Source organism: Calypte anna, chromosome 7 (genome assembly GCF_003957555.1).
Source record: "Calypte anna isolate BGI_N300 chromosome 7, bCalAnn1_v1.p, whole genome shotgun sequence".
In the NCBI taxonomy this organism is placed as follows: Eukaryota; Metazoa; Chordata; class Aves; order Apodiformes; family Trochilidae; genus Calypte; species Calypte anna.
Window position 1 is genome coordinate 32717613 of NC_044253.1, and position 16912 is coordinate 32734524.

At 45.7% G+C, this 16912-nt stretch overlaps 1 protein-coding gene across 7 annotated transcripts in view; it reads left to right on the forward strand.

Annotated features, from left to right (window-relative positions):
- Positions 1–7932: 7932 nt before the first annotated feature.
- The window catches only part of MYO1B (myosin IB), a 119034-nt gene continuing 110054 nt past the window's right edge, over positions 7933–16912 (forward strand). For 4 of the 7 annotated variants that reach the window (XM_030454307.1, XM_030454311.1, XM_030454308.1 and 1 more), the window contains exon 1: positions 7958–8063. The gene's annotated coding sequence lies outside the window, so the exon portion shown is untranslated. Of the gene's footprint in view, positions 8079–16912 lie in introns of all 7 variants that reach the window. The other 3 variants (XM_030454309.1, XM_030454310.1, XM_030454314.1) reach the window with 3 other exon arrangements.

Consider the following 16912-nt stretch of genomic DNA (forward strand, 5'->3'; position numbering starts at 1 on the left):
GCCTGGCTCAGCCCAGCTCTTCCACTTCAAATAAGCACAAATTCAGGAACAGTGCTTAAACATGAATGTGGTTTTTGCACTTCACTTGGCTGCAGTCCTTCAAAAAGTAGCTGGATCTTTTTGGTTGTCTTGGTATTGGAGAGAAGGATGGTAAAGTAACACACAGGAAGAGTGTTCCTTAGTGAACACAAAATAACAGAGCAGCTTTGAGATCTGTCAAAGCAAATGGTTTCTAATGCATGTTGTCCTGTAACATGCATGGGACAGAACACTGTAAATATAGAGAATTTGATTATAATAGGTCCACTTTTTTTTTTTTTTTTAATAAAAATGAGAATCTATATATTACACAGTAATAATCACAAATAACAAACAGCTCAATCATACACACTAAGTGAATGCTGAAAGTGTTTAAGCTACATTTTTGACAGACTAATGATTAATCTGGTGACATTTAATAAAGTATATTCTTGGATTCAGACAGGTAGAGGAGTAGCTTGAGTGAGCATTGGTGAGGAGTTATTGGGGCAATGTAGAGGGAACTTGCACTGATGTTTGCTCTGTTTCTATGTAGAAATTCAGTTAATGGTTTGGCTGAGCCATCACTTACATCACTGGTGCCTTATTTCTTCCAGCAGGATTGCATGGTTGGAGCTGGGTTCAAGATCCTTGCTTCAGGAAGGCTGCAGATGGCATCTCTTACAAGCACTGCATTCCCCTGTGACGGATGCAGAAACACATCATGTACATACACCACCAATTTGCTTCTTGTTGGCAACAATTTGCACCCCCTAAAGAGCTCAGAGTGTTGTAATAAAGCTGGGGAGCAAAGAAATTGTTATTTCCCTGCATATAAGACATGCATAATCCCCACTGAGTAGTTCACATTTGGGGAACAGAGAAATCTGGTGTCAGCAGCATCTGTCTCGCACCTGCAGCCACATCCTTCACAACTGGGTTGCCTTCCACTGGCTTTTCTTGCAATGAAGCTGGAAGAAAAAATTGTCCATATGTGCTGTAGATAAACTGATCTCTTTTCTTTAGCTAGCAGGGGAAGTGGGAGGCCTTCAGGCTTGCAAAGTTACTAAGATGGGACTTCCAGAAACATCTTGTTTCTGAGCTCTTGAGCCATTGATTTTTTTCCATGCTGCACTTTAATATTTATACTGCTCTCCTTGTTGCTGCCATTCAGAGGCTGGGAGGAAAGCCAGCAAAGAGTTGGGCTCAGTCATCCATCTGTCTGCACTTTTGCTTGGAGTCAAAAAAAGGTTTTGAATCCGTACCTAAAACTTGTAGAGTCAGTTCCTCTTGAATCTCTACAAGAAAATCCCAAAGGTGAAAGAATTCTACAAAGCTATAGGAAGTAGAGACCTCCAGAACTTCCCAGGTACAGAGGTGGGGGCTGAGCCACCTCCATACTGAGGATTTTTGGCTTTCAAAAGAACATGACCATGAGATGTTCCAGTGAGGGTTGGGGTCTTTGGTATCAAAACTGATTTCCAGCCTGAATTAGCCAGAAATAAAAGTGTTGCCTCTCCCTGTGCTTACTGCCAACATACTGGGCAACATCTCCCCTGGGATGACCTCCTGAATTTTAAGTCTAGACCCTTGGGATGTCTTCCACAGGGCTTGGCTGGAAAGGAGAAAACTTCCCTGCTACCTGAAGGCACAGAGGAAAGTCCCTGTTTGGCAAAATGTGGGGACATTATGCCAAAAACTCGACAGTTTATTATAATATAATAATCTGTTATAATATTAAAATATGGTTTGACAGATGGGAATAAAAATCCTGTATAAAATCCACAGTTTGGGAAGGCAAGAGGGTCTATCCCAGCAGGGACTTAACCAATGCTTCCCAAAACACCTGAGGAACATTCCAGAATGTGGCTGTACAGAGCCTCTCCTCCTTCATTCTGACCTGCAGGGAATTTCCTTTGCCAGGGGCTGGGGTGAAGGATGAACTCTGTCCATGTCCAGTCTTTGCTCTCTGGTTTTCTGCTCACAAAACTAGGAATCTCTGGACCACTGGCAGATTTTCTGTTGAATCATCCATTTCTGTCCATTTTCCACAAAAAAGAAGCCAGAGACTATTCCTGTCCAACCCCTGTGTTCAAACTTAGAGCAAGATTTCCTGTCATTATCTTATAAACACCGCTTTTTTTTTTTTTTTTTTTTTTTTTTTTTTTTTTTTTTGCTTTATTTTTCTCAAAGTGGATAAGTATTTAACTGCTGTAGAGTGTATTTCCAAAACCTACTGATATTATACTCAGTCCCACAGATTTAGAACAGAACTATAGCTGCAGCATCTTATGAGGGTGCAGAATTTCCTCTCTCAAGTGCAGGAAAAATGGCTAAACTTGGTCTTGTGGGTAAGCATGAGGTTTAGATGGACATCTAAATCGTACTTTCAGCTCTGTCAAGGAATTGGGTTGGGTTGGGTTGGGTTTTTTGGTTGTGTTATTCTTGCTGGCTCCATTGATGAATAGGAATAATTTGATCTCACATAATTTAACCTCTCCATTATGGAAACTGCCAAACAAATATGAAATAAGAAATCAGGTCAATCAAGAGCTACTCTTGATGTCTGAAAGAATAAGAAAAAATGACTGCTTTTGTGTTCTCCTTTTATTTATTATATTAATTACGACATTTAAATGCATGGTTCAACCAATGAAATTTATTTAAGAGCACTTTTACCTCCCATCCAATTTTATTTAATAATGTCTTCTGTATTTCTGGTGGACTAACCTCATCCTGGAGCAGTGGACATAAGTGAGACTAAATTACTGTCCTGTTTTGCTTCAAATCCTGCCAGGCAGGACAAATTTCTGCTTCACTGCAGTTCTGGTTTTGTTGCCCAAAGTGGCTGATTCAGCTATTCTTTGACTTCTTTTCTCAGCAAGGATGGCTGGGAGGTACTTGCAGTCATTAACCAGTGCTCTTCTAATTGCCAGGGATTGTCCTAGGCAGATCTAAGGACTTGTTGTGTGTTTGATTTGTGGTTTGTCAGTCAAAATGGGTCCCTGAATCTCCCCAGTTTTGCCCTGGCAATCTTAGCAGCTTTTACAGAGAGTTTTATGTGCTTGGCTTGTGAAGCTGAAGGCCTTAGGGCTGTAATCAAGAGGCTCTAATCCACCTTATGGAAAAGTCCACAAAAAGAAAAGAGGGGAAAAAAAAAGAAAAGGGGGTCATATGTAAATAAGCAGCTCCTAAAGTGCTCTGATGGATTTCTGCCACAGCTTCTGGTGAGTCCCTGATTCCAGAGCTGCAAAGCAGGGATGCAACCACATTCCCCTTTTCTCTCTGAAATTGCTGCAGGCTGCTGCCAAACAAAGCCTCTGCCATCCCAGAATGACATCTGTGTGCTAAGGAAAGCACATGGAATCATTCACTGCTTGGAAATGCCCTTTAAATATCCTCTAGGTTCTATCTAACTTTCAAAAGAGATTTGAATGTAGGTAGAATACTAATACCTGCCATTTCATCTGGTGTAGGATGCATCTCTTGGCTTTAAGAAAGGAGCAATTTCTTAAAAAAAAAGGATTCTAGGTATCTATCTGTGGCCATGCATGTCTTTTAGCTTATTTTAGATTTTTATTGTTATTTATTGCAGATGGTGCCAGTGGTAATTATGGTAGTCCAGTAGATGTAATAAAAAGGGGAAAAAAAATTCTAAATAGAGTTGTGATACCTTTTGTATTGAACTAGCTTGCTTTAGGGAAAGAACACAGGTTTCTGGATCAATTGTTTCTTATTAAGATACAGATTCTTATTAAAAATATTCTTATTACGGATTCTTATTAAGAGTGTAAGATACAGGGATGGGCTGCTAATTCCCATTTTATAAAGCATGAGGATAGAAAATTGCCCTGGAATAAGGATGGATAATAAGACACCTTCTTTCACACAGATCTGAAAGAGGGGGGGAATGGAGTGCTGAAAGGGTAGGGGGAAAATCTGGGTATTTTTGATTTGTTCCCTGAAAAACAAATCTCACAACAATGCATCATATTATCTGTGTTATAAATGCTACCAAACCACCAGCTGTTACAGATAGACATTCTTGTTTGCAGGAATCCAAGCATCAAATGGGCATGAAGAGAAGAGCTGAGGAGTAGCCCCCATTAACCCTTTGGAAGCCCAGTGACAGGAAAGCTGCAAAGCCACATTGCTTTTCTCCTGGGGTCTCTTTGGAGAATTTCAACCTCTGAGGTAGGAAATTTTGTATTTTCATGGCTCTGCAATGACTTAGGATAATTTTAATGTGTAAAGTTGAAATAAATACTTTCCCAGTGAAATGTTTGCAGTTCTTCTGCTGTGATGCTACTTGTTGGATGTGTTGTTGATAAATAGTGGTGGCTGGACAGTAACTGCTTGCCTTCCAAAAACTTGAACTTTGTTTTCATTTAGATTTGGAGGAAAAGGCAATTACTTAGCCCCCACCCTGCCCCCCAGTTAATTAATTGAGAAAGAATGCAGGAGCTATGTCCCAGAACAGCAAGCTGAGACCTGGGCAAAGGAATGGGTCATGGTGCTGCTTTGGGGATGGTTTTTGTCTGTGTCTATTTCAGAGCACCCCAAACTTACATTACCTTCCTGAGAACATCTGCCTCAGACTGTCACTGCTACCACAGAACTGAATTTTGACCAAGCCCTCAGTTTTTCAGCTGGAAAAATATTTTGTTGAGCCAGTTCTGACCACTTATGATGAAAAAAATCATTATTTTTACAGGTAGCAAAAACTTAAGGATGGGGCAGATTTTTAGGAGCTAAGCATCTGCTCTGAAAATCTACAGATAATAATAGGATTGTTAATACAGCTTGGACAGGGGCACTCTGTGCTGGGTTAGGAACTGGCTGGAGGGCCAGGCCCAGAGAGTGGTGCTGAACGAGGCTGCATCAAAATGGCAGCTGTGGTGTCCCCCAGGGATCAGTGTTGGGCCCGGTGCTCTTCAATATCTTTAGTGATGATAGGGCTCTGCAGAGGGACTTGGACAGACTGGAGAGTTGGGCTGATCCCAACGGGATGAGGTTCAACACAACAACCCCATGGGGAGCTCCAGGCTGGGCACAGAGTGGCAGAAAGGGACCTGGGAGTCTGGATTGCCAGGAAGCTGAACAGGAGCCAGCAGTGTGCCCAGGTGGCCAAGAAGGCCAATGGCATCCTGGCCTGGATCAGGAAGAGCGTGGCCAGCAGGTCCAGGGAAGGGATTCTGCCCCTGTGCTCAGCCCTGGGGAGGCCACAGCTTGAGTCCTGTGTCCAGTTCTGGGCCCCTCAGCTCAGGAAGGAGATTGAGGTGCTGGAGCAGGTCCAGAGAAGAGCAAGGAGGCTGTGAAGGGATCCAGCAGAATTCCTGTGAGGAAGGGCTGAGGGAGCTGGGGGTGTTGAGGCTGGAGAAGAGGAGGCTCAGGGGAGACCTCATCACTCTCTACAACTCCCTGAAAGGAGGTTGGAGCCAGGGGGTGGTTGGGCTCTTTTCCCAGGCAACTCTCAGCAAGACAAGAGGGCACGGTCTCAAGTTGTGCCAGGGGAGGTTTAGGTTGGATATTAGAAAGAATTTCTTTCTGGAGAGGGTGATCAGCCATTGGAATGGGCTGCCCAGGGAAGTAGTGGATTCTCCGTGTCTGGAGATATTTCAAAAGAGACTGGATGTGGCACTCAGTGCCATGGACTGGGAACTGCAGCAGGAGTGGATCAAGGGTTGGACTTGATGATCTCTGAGGTCCCTTCCAACCCAGCTGATTCTATGATTCTATGATTAAGTCTCCAAAACCTAAACAAAATGGAGAAGCTGACCTGGTTTGGGCATGAAATTGAGCATCCCCGGTGAGATTTCTGCAATAATGTTTTCAGCACCTCCTCAAAACATATTTTAAATGTAAGCATTTGAAAATATTAAGATCAAGCTGCGGCAGAACCCGTTTTATCTTCCCAGTTTTACCCTGAGAAGCACATAAGCCACCAGCAATGTAGGGTGACTCCTCCACTGTGTGCAAAGAGGGGATCAGGGAAAGGAAAGAACCCCCCCAAAGGGCTTTATTCTTACTTTGTCTCAGCCATTCCCTGGCCTGAATCTGGGTCTGAGGACAAGTAAGAAGCCATTTGTCCCCATGCCCATAAAACCTGCCCAGATGAGGGAGGGGAGTGCTTGGATCTACTTCTTACACTCACACATTTCCTGACAAAGCACCCAAGGTGCAAAGTTACACTCCACGTGCTTTTTTCTAAGAAACCACCCACCAAATTAGACTTCTGTTACTTTTTTTTTTTTTTTTTTTTTTTTTTGCAAGTAGGCTTTTTCCAAGCTGGAGTGTCCTTAAATAGCAACAAGCTCCAGTTCATCTGCAGGCAAACCCAATGTTTGATAATTAAGAATGAAGAGGACCTGAACTACAGTCACGGAGCCAAAACTCTTCAGTATGTGCCAGAAATCCAGTTTCCATCACCAGATTCCATAGGATCAGAACCATACAGCAAAGATGCAATGTGCATTTTTTAAAATCTTTCCTATTAAAACACTCCTGTTATTTCAAATAATATATTTTCAGCTAAGCATCATATTCCTTGGTAGCTCTTCTGCATATATAAAGAGATTGTATTCTCAATTTTTCCAGCCTCTTACAATTCAGATGTTGCAGACAGCTTTTGGACAAATCCCAGGACCTGGAGCCCTCCAGCCCTGCTGATGCATAGATTCATCACTCTTTTATCATAGAATAGAATAGAATAGAATAGAATAGAATAGAACAGAATTGACTGGGTTGGAAGGGACCTCAGAGATCATCAAGTCCAACCCTTGATCCACTCCCGCTGCAGTTCCCAGCCCATGGCACTCAGTGCCACATCCAGTCTCTTTTGAAATATCTCCAGACACGGAGAATCCACTACTTCCCTGGGCAGCCCATTCCAATGGCTGATCACCCTCTCCTGAAAGAAATTCTTTCTAATCTCCAACCTAAACCTCCCCTGGCACAACTTGAGACCGTGCCCTCTTGTCTTGCTGAGAGTTGCCTGGGAAAAGAGCCCAACCCCCCCCCCTGGCTCCAACCTCCTTTCAGGGAGTTGCAGAGAGTGATGAGGTCTCCCCTGAGCCTCCTCTTCTCCAGCCTCAACACCCCCAGCTCCCTCAGCCCTTCCTCACAGGAATTCTGCTGGATCCCTTCACAGCCTCCTTGCTCTTCTCTGGACCTGCTCCAGCACCTCAATCTCCTTCCTGAGCTGAGGGGCCCAGAACTGGACACAGGACTCAAGCTGTGGCCTCACCAGGGCTGAGCACAGGGGCAAGTATACAGGTGAAGTATACAGAAAACAAAAGAATACCAGGGTGCAGCTGGAGATCTGGAGGGGCTGGGGGGAACTGGGGTTGTTCACCCTGGAGAGGAGGAGGCTGAGGAGGGACCTTCTTGCCTCCTGGAAGGGGGTTGTAGCGAGGTGGGCTCAGCCTCTTCTCCAATGGACTGGGTGACAGAACAAAAGGAAACGACCCCAAGTTATGCCAGGGGAGGTTTAGGTTGGATATTAGGGAATATTTCTTGGCTTAGGTAAGTGGTGGAGTCCCCATCCCCAGAGGGCTTTAACAGCTGCGCAGATCCGGTGCTAGGGACGTGGTTTAGCGGTGGCCTTGGCAGTGCTGGGTTAACTGTTGGCCTCGATGGTTTTTTAGGAGTCTTTTCCAACCAGAACCATTCCATGATCTGGGGATGCTCACAGGTTTCAGGTCACCACGCCACAACCCACAGGACAGCTGGAACACCCCCGGTCCCCCTTTTGCAGGGCGGTGAGGTGGGGGGTGGAGGCAGGTGACGAAAGCCCCGGTTCGGAGTCACAGCCGGGCCGGGTCCCGGGCCGGGTCGGTGCCCGCCGGAGGGCGCTGCGAGGCCGGGCGGGCGCTGCCGGGGGCCGGCGGGCGGCGGCGCCTCCGCCCCTCGGAGGAGCGGGGGGGGAGGACCGCGCCGCGCCCCGCTCCATTCGGTTCGGTTCTGTTCCGTTCCGCTGAGCTCCGGCGGGGCGGCTCGGGGCGAGAGGCGTCGGGCTGCCGCGGGACGGCGGGCATCGCCCTTCGGTAAGGCAGAGAGAGGTAAGGGCTTCCCTGCCGGCATCCGCACGGCCGGACCCCTTTGTTGTGAGGAGGGGGCTCCCGCATGGGCAGCCCGCTGGGATGGGATGAGATGGGATGGGATAGGATGGGATGGGACGGGACGGAACCCGCCGTTCCCCGCACCTGAATGGGGCTGCGGGGTTTGGGATCTCGGCGCTGGGTGCTGCGGGAGAGGGAAGCGGCGGTGCCGGGGTCCGAACTGGGGGATCCCCTCCGGGGGCTCCCGGGCGTCCCTTTCCCGGCGCTGAACTGCGGCTTCGGGACGATTTACGGGGGGTAGAGGCTTTCGTTAGCATCTGGTGGGTGGTTTGGGGGCTGGAATTTAGGCGTGAATGCTGGTGTGGGTATACGAGGAGATGGTCCGGATCTTATTCTTTAAAATAAGAATATGTGTGTCTGTGTTTTTGTGGAAAGAGACCGTAGCATCTGTGGGGCTTTTGTGTGTGATTGCGTTTTCGGGTTTTCTTTTTTTTGTTTTGTTTTTTGGTTTTTTTGTTTTTTTTTTTTTTTTGGGGGGGGGGTGTTGGGGTTTTTGTTTGTTTTTTGTTGTGTTGTTTTTTTAAAAAAATCTAAAATAATTCCCGTGTTTGCGCGGCTTCGCTTTACTGACTTAAAAAAAGTCCGGGGAGAGGGAAGGAAGGACCGTGGGAAGGAAGGGTGTCGGTGACTTGGAGCAGGACGATGAATTCTGCCGTCGGGCAACTTTCGGAGCAAGAGACTAGAGAAAGGGCTTCGAAGGGCAGGGTCGTTGTCCCAGAGAGCTTCTTCCCTGCGGGGATAGTTCGGTGAAACCTCCCAGCTAGGGCAGCCTGGAGAGGCTGCGGGGAGTAGGACATCTGGTGCCGCCGTGTTTTGGGAACGGCATCTCTTTGTTCCTTGAAATGGCCAGGACAATGGCAATCCCGGCAGGGATAAGGCCACCAAGGGTCTTGGTGCAGCCCCCGTTTGTCTTGCCTGAAATACCTGTGCAAAGTAGGGATGGATATAGGTAGTGCCCTGCCTGCTATTTGCTTTTTTTCCAAGTCTTTTGGAAACCTTTGGAATTTCCAAGCACTGATTTAGAACCACTATCCCAAAGGAAAAACCAAGCAGGGATGAAAAAACAAACAAACAAACAAACAAAAAGCCAATTACTCTTAAAACGTACTTTGAAGAAACGAATGAAAATTTCTCCAGGTTAGAAATCACCACCACCACCAAAAAAAAAAAAAAAAAAAAAAAAAAAAAAGTCAGGTAAAAGGACTGAGACTGCAATTTTTTGTGTTGAATCATGAGTTTCCCATATCCGTCTGTCCTATTGTTATTTGTGAATTAAGGCTGGCAACAAGCTGCCCATCCTTTCCCTGCATGAATCAGCACTTTGTCAAGCCCAGGGTCAAAAACCAAGGCTTTCCCCCCAAAGCAGGCAGTGGTAGGGACCAGAAATAGCCTGACCCATCTGTTAAAGTACAATTCAGGTTTGGACATCTCCAAAGCTTCTGGCTCCCTAAGGGTACCACAAACAGACTGAGTGCTCCACAAAGCAAAGGGGAAAGGACTCATGGAAGCATCCTACATCACAGAAACTTGCCTTTTTTTCTTTTCCTTTTTTTTTTTTTTTTTTTAAGAGACCATGTTAAATCACATCTGTGAGGAGGAACTCCATGAGGAACCAATGCCAGGGTGCAGTAATTTAATTTAACTGTGTGTGTTAGCCCTTTCAAACGTTGTGCAAGGCTTGATGTAGCTCCCTTTGGAAGGGCAAATGTACATTGCAAGCCTACTAGTGGCACTGGGGGAAGGGAAAATAAAAGCCTGGTAAATGAGAGGAGGAAGTGGGAGAGAGAAATTGGAAACATAAGCAAAGCCATTAGTTTTTCCCACTGTGCACTCTGAAGAAACTGCTGGCAAGATGCTGGAGAGACTCTGCCTCATGGAAGTGTCATGGACTTTCTTCACATGATCCTCTGAGATCATCCGGTTTCTCTGAGCTCTGTGGGAACAGAAATTCCTCATGCTGGAGTCTGATCTCATCTTTGTTCTGTGGCTGTAGTAGCAGTGGCTTGGGAATCAGAGAGGAAGGTGAAGAAAGCCCAAGTGGGAGAGCTTGGAGAACAGCCTGGGGCTTGTGTGGGCCAAGTTGGATGCTCAGTCCCCTCCTTTTGCTTCCCAGTGTCTTCAGAGCTGGGACAAATGTTACCCATCCCCAGCAAGGTTCATCTTACGTGTCAGACCATCCCATAAATCTTCACTTACATTTAATTCATCCCTTTTTTATTGTGCAGAAGAACAAACCTACATGGAAAATGGTGACTTGAGTGATTGTGTGCGTCAAGCTTGGGGAATTTCCTGAGTTTGATGAGAGACAAAAAATAAAGGTTTTCCCCCCCCCTCTCAGTAGGCTATGGACTTAAGTCTTTTGAATTTTCTGAGCCATTTAAATAGCTTCTCCTGTTTGTTGGGGGACCTACTGGTGAAAAAAAAATTGGGAAGGCTGCAGCCCTGCTGGCCAGCCCTTGAGTTTGTAACTTGATCCACAGCTTTTTCTCTTCAACGGGGAAAGGAAGTAACAGCTCCAATTACACCCTTCTGTAACCCCTGCGCTCATGTCCTCCAAAAAGAAGGAAACCAGAGCTGAATTTCTGATGTAGAAGCTAACATCAAGGCATGCTTTGTCATAAAGAAACGTTAAATAGTAAACAGGGATGTTCTTCAGCTTTGCAGTTCCTAGAAGGAAGAGAAAAAAACCAAGGATTTGGATTTTTTGCACTGATGGGGTAGTGGAAAGGCTGCAGCTCTGTGCTATAGCAGCTACAGAGGATGCTGGAACTGCAACAAGGGTCTTTTTTTTCCAGTCTTCCTGGTGGGTTTGAGCATTAGCTTCCAAATGTGTGCTCTTTCCAGCTGTGTCCTAGATTGCTTGTGTGTTGTGAAAGCTTGAAAGCTTTGCTTGCTTGGTTTGTAGGACTCCAGATTTTGGTGTCTGAACAAAATGTGGAGAGCAGGATCTCCTCTCTGTTTTTCTCTCCTTTTCTCTCTCTTTTTTTTTTTTTTTTTTTTTTTTTTTTTTTTTTTTTTTTTTTGGTGTTGTGGTGTTGGACTTTCAGCAGTGCCTTGGGGGAGAATGGTGAGGGAAAAACTTCCCATGTCCTTTTCACATATCTAAAAATACATAAAAGCATAATAGGTGTTTCTCCCTTTGAATCAGAGCAGCACCTCTGCTCACCAAGCAGATAAAGGAAGTTTTCCTGTGACCCTGCCTGGGGTTCCCATCTTCCACCCCTCAGTAGGCACATCAGTTCTTTCCCTCATAATTCTTTGCACTTAGTGCCCTGTCAAGCTGTTTTTTCTCTAACTGGGTGGCCTCTACTTCTTTCCTTACCTCTGGTACCTGTCCCCATCCTCCAGAAGCCATTGGCATGATGTGTTATTGCAGTCACAGCCTCTATCTGTGGGCTGGGGAACTCTCAAATGTTTGGCCTGCCACAGGCTCTCCTTTGAGTAGAGCTGGAGTAGAGCTTTTGTAAGAGTATGCATGGCCATTTTCAGTGACTTCTGACATTTTTAGTCCATTTCCCTGTGTTTGCAAAAATGTCTAAGACTAAAGCAGTTTCTCATACCTTTTGCTTACCTTTCTTTTAACTTACTGTCGAGTCTTTGCAGTTCCTTGCAAAGATTTTTAGTCTGATCTATCATCAACCCTCAGGGCTAGAACCATCCAATTTGTCTTTTTCAATGCAAAGAGGTAGTGGTTTTGCTTTTGGAGAAAACTATTCAAAACTTGATCTTTTTTGTCCCTCCCACCTACTGAGACATTTCCCATTTGGGAAGTAAACTTGTGTCCATTTCTTGATACATTTGAAATCTGATACCAAAGTCACTGTGGGAAAATTTCAAAATTTCAGAGGCAAAGAAAACTTACCAAGTGTCCCTTTCAGATGCAAACATCCTTTTGTGCAGACAATATAGGAGAAATTTACCCCAGAGGCAAAAGCTGCATCTTCCCAGTGGAAAAGTCCTGTCCCCAGCCATACCAATGTTTCCACCTTTGAGATGACAGCAAGTGGAGAGAGAGGTGGCCTCCAGTCTAAGCAGCCAGATTTAACATTTCACCAAAGGAGTTGAAGGCCCAAGCTAAGGAATCCAAATATCCCCAGGAGTGAGGGTGGGAAAGAGTTACTGTCACAAACATCTTCTCCTCTGCAGAGGTGGGAGTAGAAAATGTGGAGATAATGATGAGGAATAGGTGCTGAGTACCAGAAGGGTTGGTGGTGGTTGTGCTATCACAAGTGTTTGCTGTAGATTTATTTATTTGCTAAATAAAGGCAGCAAGGGCAGACTCAATTTTCCCTACTGTCAGCAGAAAGCAGTTTTAAAAAGTCTGTGACCACATTCTGGTCAGCATTGGTACAAGTTTCCTAGGCCCACAAATATGCTTTGTGCAAGCTTTCTTCCTTTTCAGTCTCTGCTTCTTTTTCTGTAGTTTTCCATAATTTCATAGTTTGTATGCTTTGAAGTGCTACTGGGGGTTACTTTGAATTAGGAATAAGAGTAATTAAACTGCAGGATTTACTACAATGGAAGGAAAACCAGGTACAGAGCAGTTACATCCTGAAATGTATCCTTCTACTCTTTTGTGTGTGTGTTCTGGATGGATCTGTTCTTCCTCACGTCTAAAAGGGCATGTTGGTATTTGAATATCTTTGTAAAGATTTGCTCTGAAGGTAACCAGGTTTTTATGCACAATGGAACATATGTAATATCCTGATACTGCACTTTAATATTTTCCACTGACCTTTGAAAACCTGCACCTCAGAAATGAGGAAACCACTGGGTGATAGTGTGTTGAATTCTCTCTCTTGAGAAAGCCCAAGCAAAGGAAGTTGCACTTGCTCTTTGTATTTTAATGTCTTTGTGTTACAACAATTTGCTGGGAAGTTAAGGGTGTCCTTTGAGCTCAGAGAAGGATCCTTAATGCAACAAGGGCTTTTTGGATGGCACTGCAATGAGAAGCTCTGCTTCTGGAGAGCTGTGGAAAAGGGAGTGGGGTTGGTTTTCATCCTCTTCATTTTTCCACTGCCCAAATAAATGAGCAGCTTAACAGAGAGGCACTGGTGATGCTTGCTGAGAGATGAAGAGATGCCATTTCTTCTGGTACCCTAGGGACCAGTTAACCATCCACCAAGCAGCTTTCCTAGAGCTTCATGTTTGAGGGTGGAGAAAAAAATAGCTTTTTCTGGTGCTTATCCACTGGGAAGGAAAAAACCCACCTTTTTCTAGTGCTTATCCACTGGGAAGGAAGGAATACCTGGGAGGTCTTATTTGCTGTAGGAGTAGCAGCTGCTTTACCTTCTCATCAAGAGAGGCTGGGAGAGAGGGCAGAAGGGAGACGGTGGGGGGATGAAAGGCAGATTATTTTGGGGAGTAGCTGAGCCAGGTGGTTACTGAGTGTGGGGAGAACTATTCTTGTTTTTACCTGGGAGAGAAAGTCTGTGACTGATGGGGGGGTTGAGCTAAGTCCAGGGAAAGCTCAGGAAGTGCTGATTCCAGGTGAAGCTTTTGGGGAAGGGAAGGGATAGTGGAGGGGGTGAAAAATAAACAATGAATCCCCGACTCTCTGAAGGAATATTCCTAGTTGTGGTGAGGAAATATTTCTGCCACCAGGTACCAGGAATCCTCTGTCCAGCCTTGGTTAACTCTGCTCAGCAACCATGGGCTCAAATGGGAGTGGGAGCAGAAAGGGGCTGTCAGGATGCTCTTGGGGACAGGGAAGCCACCAAGAGGAAAATAAGGAGTTCTGGCTGTGCTTTATTCAGAATGAGGGCTATAGGGAGATCCCCTCTAAATATTTTCCTGTGAAGGAGAAAACACATTGAAAGTTAATAACAAAACCAGAGCCCAGTAGAATTTGAACGACAAGAAGAGGAGGTGGTGATTTGCTGATCAGGAATTAATTCAGCCTGGAAATCAGGCACTCTGTAGGAAAGATTTCTCATGACACATGAGAAGGCTGGAAAAAACTCAAAAGTCTCTGGAGTAGTGCAGTGTGTAGTAGTCCTGATTCTGGGATACAGAGGTTTTGGCACCAGGCTCAGAACTTGCAGACCTGATAGAGGAACTGCTGCCACTGTTCAGATCACAGCCTGTCAGGCTGCTGGAGTTAAAAGGGCTCTGGAGATTACCTCCTGGAGATTACCTCCAGTGATCAAAGAGAGCAAGGCTGTGGTAAAAGGCAAAGTTCACTCCAGGAGAAGCCCTGTGAAATCTTTTGGCAAGCAGGGGTAGAGCTGGAGCTCCTTGTACCCCGTAATGATTTCTGACTCCTGTCTCATGTGAATGGAACTTTTTGCTTCCTGAAACTACCAGGTGGAAAAAAAAAAACCAAAAACCTGGGGTTTTGTAGTTGTGAGTATACCTGAAGGATGTCTGCCATGAGGCCAGCTGTTTTTCTTCTGTGGGAGGTGCTTTCTATTGATGTTTTAGGAGGTGTCCCTCTCTTAAATCTGTTAAGTGTTACATTGGGTTTGGAAATGCCTTTTTTGTCATGCTAGATGTTAATAAAACCAGTCTGCTGCCTTCTTACTTCACAGACATCTGGACAAGAGGGATTACTGTGTATTCAATCACCCTCATTGTCTGAGATATCTCTTGATAAGAGACACACAGGAATAGCTGGAGATATCTTAATTTAAAAATGCGTGACTTTTATTCTGTGATTTGAGGTGTCCTGCTGAAAACAACTGCTGAGAATGAAAATGACAAAACTGTGGATTTAGTTCAACACCTGAGACAACCAAACATGTCTCAACAGCATATGTAATTTATCCAAGCCTCCCTTGCCCTTAAATAGATGCTTTTTTTTTAGCCTGGGTGAGGGCAGACATTGCTTCCTCTTCCTGCAACACCTGCATCCAGATTTGTTTTATTTTATTTTCTTCCTCCCCTCCGTGTGCTTTTCATTGAAAAATAACTGTTCTGCTGAAGAGAAGCTGATGCACAGAATAGACAGGGATGGCAGATTGGAAGGTGAAATGTTGCACTCTTCTGTTACCTTGGCAGCTAGTCCTGGGAGAAATGGGACTAATCAAGTCTGACTTCCTGTGGGTTTTTCTCCTGAGGAGGGAGATGGGCTGAGTTACAAAGAAGCCATCATTTCCATTTGAAGTTTTTCTCCTGCTGTGGCCCTGGGGTACTTCATCAGGTGTTTGTTCTCCTTGCAGTGTTTGATGAAGCCTTTATGCTTCCATCTCCTCTCCTGCCTGCTCCTACAGATGGGTGAAAAATCAGCTATTCTGTTGTCCTTTACTCCTCTGCCTTTTGAATGGAATTCAACGTGAAGGAGTGGACACATAAATAAAAAAAAAAAACCTTTCTAGCTCTACATGTCTTGATCTGTGTAAAATCTCAGCCTAAAAACAATCCAAATATTGTTTACAAGGAGCCCATCAGGTGAGGTTTCCAAGATGCAAAAATTGCAATGGGCAGGAATAAGATCTCTGAGGTGGTGCTTAGGTGACTTCTTTTCCTTCTGCTTGAAATGGAAAAGGAAAATCATTGGTATGGAAATATCAGCCATGCAAATTTTAGCTTTTCCCAGACTTATACTGCTTGGAAGAGAATGTGGTGCCTGGAAACTTGGAGCTTACTCTGTGGGCAGGACAGTGCCTGCCAGCAGCTTGGGGACATGTGGGTGGTACCAGAGCTGCTTCTCAGACACAGATTTCTTGACCCTCCTGGTTAGCTTTGTGTTTGGCTATTCCCAGTTTTAAATCTGGCTCAGTGACTGCCCTGACAGCTTTCTGTAGCTGCTTTTCCTCCTGCTGTTGGCAGCTGAGTGAAGCTGTGATCTTACCTGTTCTGTTATTTCACATTCTGCATATCTCCCAGCTCATCACTGACTGCTTAGCAGGCAATGCACACAAGTGTTTGAGGAGAAGATTAGGGTGTACTCTGCTATTTAACCCTTAATATTAAGACATCTCTTAATACCCACCTTACTGACATGATATTACTTGGTATTTACCCCAGCTGCCCCACCAGGAGTAGATTTCTGTTGCCTGTACCAGGGATGTGCTGACTGAGCAGAGCAAGGTTGGCTCTGTGCCTGGATGCTTTCCTTTTATGATCGGGTGACCCGCCTGGTGGATGAGGGGAAGGCTGTGGATGTGGCCTACCTGGACTTCAGCAAGGCCTTTGACACCGTCTCCCACAGCATTCTCCTGGAAAAGCTGTCAGCCCGCAGCTTGGACAGGAGCACCCTGTGCTGGGTTAGGAACTGGCTGGAGGGCCGGGCCCAGAGAGTGGTGCTGAACGGGGCTGCATCAAAATGGCAGCTGTGGTGTCCCCCAGGGATCAGTGTTGGGCCCAGTTCTGTTCAATATCTTTATTGATGACTTAGATGAGGGGATTGAGTCCTTTATCAGCAAATTCACAGACGACACTGAGCTGGGGGGGAGTGTGGATCAGCTGGAAGGCAGGAGGGCTCTGCAGAGGGAGCTGGACAGACTGGAGAGTTGGGCTGATCCCAACAGGATGAGGTTCAACACAACAACCCCATGGGGAGCTCCAGGCTGGGCACAGAGTGGCAGAAAGGGACCTGGGAGTCTGGATTGCCAGGAAGCTGAACAGGAGCCAGCAGTGTGCCCAGGTGGCCAAGAAGGCCAATGGCATCCTGGCCTGGCTCAGGAACAGTGTGGCCAGCAGGTCCAGGGAAGGGATTCTGCCCCTGTGCTCAGCCCTGGGGAGGCCACAGCTTGAGTCCTGTGTCCAGTTCTGGGCCCCTCAGCTCAGGAAGGAGATTGAGGTGCTGGAGCAGGTCCAGAGAAGAGCAAGGA